This window comes from Nicotiana sylvestris, chromosome 8 (genome assembly GCF_000393655.2).
Source record: "Nicotiana sylvestris chromosome 8, ASM39365v2, whole genome shotgun sequence".
Lineage (NCBI taxonomy): Eukaryota > Viridiplantae > Streptophyta > Magnoliopsida > Solanales > Solanaceae > Nicotiana > Nicotiana sylvestris.
In genome coordinates, this window is record NC_091064.1 from 62,912,270 (window position 1) to 62,913,945 (window position 1,676).

Genomic DNA, 1,676 nt, shown 5'->3' on the forward strand with positions numbered 1-1,676 from the left:
ACAACAAACAAGTGAAGTAAATGACCATAACCATAGAGAAGAAAATAGAAGAATATATCGCAAGAAGGAAGACCATAACCGAGGCGCAATCAACCATTCAACACCCCAAGAGCCATCTCGCTCGAATTTTGCCACAAGGCCCAAACAGAACCACATCATGTGTGTAAATAGTCAAGAGTCTCACAATCCATCATAGCATAGGAGAGTAACACATGAAATATATCAGAATACGAATAAGATCAACTCTAACCGATGATACACCTCTCAACAATAGCTGTGCTGAGTAAACAAATCTGACGCGATGTAGAATACACATTCTCATTAGGCCTACTAGTGGCCTCCAAATAAATTTTGATCCTCCCGAAATAGGTATATATCCTTCAAAAAATCTACAATAATCTATGCATAACACATTCACACGGCCGTCAAACTCCCAACATACCTTCCCCGTCCACAACCAAGGAACAATCTACCTCTGAGAACCCTTTTAGTCTTCAAATCCCTAGAATACAAGAATCTATATGTTCAATCCCAACTCCACCATCCAAATAACTGACACATACTTCATGCACAATCATCTCATGAGAAATACTTCCTTAATCCTTCCATGCCACATAGCAAAATTTGAACATCAGCAGTTGACCAAACATGGGAGAATGATGTAAAAGAAGAATCTGTGTTAAATTTTATTAATTTTGGCCAAGATCATGTTTAGAGCTCAAGTACAAACATATGGACTTATTTTCAAGAATTCCAAGAAGCCAAGATTATTTCCTTCTTAAAATAGGATTTATTTTATTCCTTTTAGAATAAGGATTTTCCTTTTAGTGGTATTCTAGTTTCTTTTCCTTGTAGAATAAGGATTTTACTTTTCTTGTCTTTAGTTATTTTATTTTCTTATCAGAATGGGAATTGTAGTCATCAAAGGAGAGACTGAAGCCTATATAAAGGGTTCTCTTGCCTTGTATAATAAAGAATTCACGTTTTTGCGGCTTACCCTAATTTTAGAATAGAGTGTTTTCCTCTATTTTATCTTCTTTATCCTTGTTTTTGGTTTCAAGCAAGGTGGTGATAGTCTTTATCTTGTTTTCAATTGTGTGTGGTGTTTCTTTATCATGTTAATTGATTCCAAGTGGCGACTTTAGGAACTTTTTAGTTCTTGATCATTCAAGAATACGTTTCTTGATCTAAATTTATTCGTTTAATATCCTAGAATCAGAACTTTCGTTGAACCGATATAGCCTCAATATTTACTTGTTTTGAATGAATAAATAGCCTTTCTTATAGTTCAGATCATCATCTTTCACCTCGTTTTTGAATCATCAGATTCGGATTCCTAAAACATGAGATGCCATGTTTCTTGAAATCAGCCCATAAACCACATTTTCGTTTCAAGATATTGATCCTGGTCGGTTGGTTCTTTGTTAACTCGAAGAATCACATCAGCAAGTCAAACATAGTGCCTTCTGAAATGCGCACCCTTCTTATGTGATACTAGCTAGTTCCAACATACTTCTAAATATTTGAAACATCCATACTGTCTAGAACTTATGACCTTCCCTTCGAACAAAACCGCAAACTCATACATACAAACTTCAATCCCACAAGTTGCACCACATGAGAACCCCATTATCAACTCTGAATCACAAGAAGGATACACATTATGTCAGCCAGAA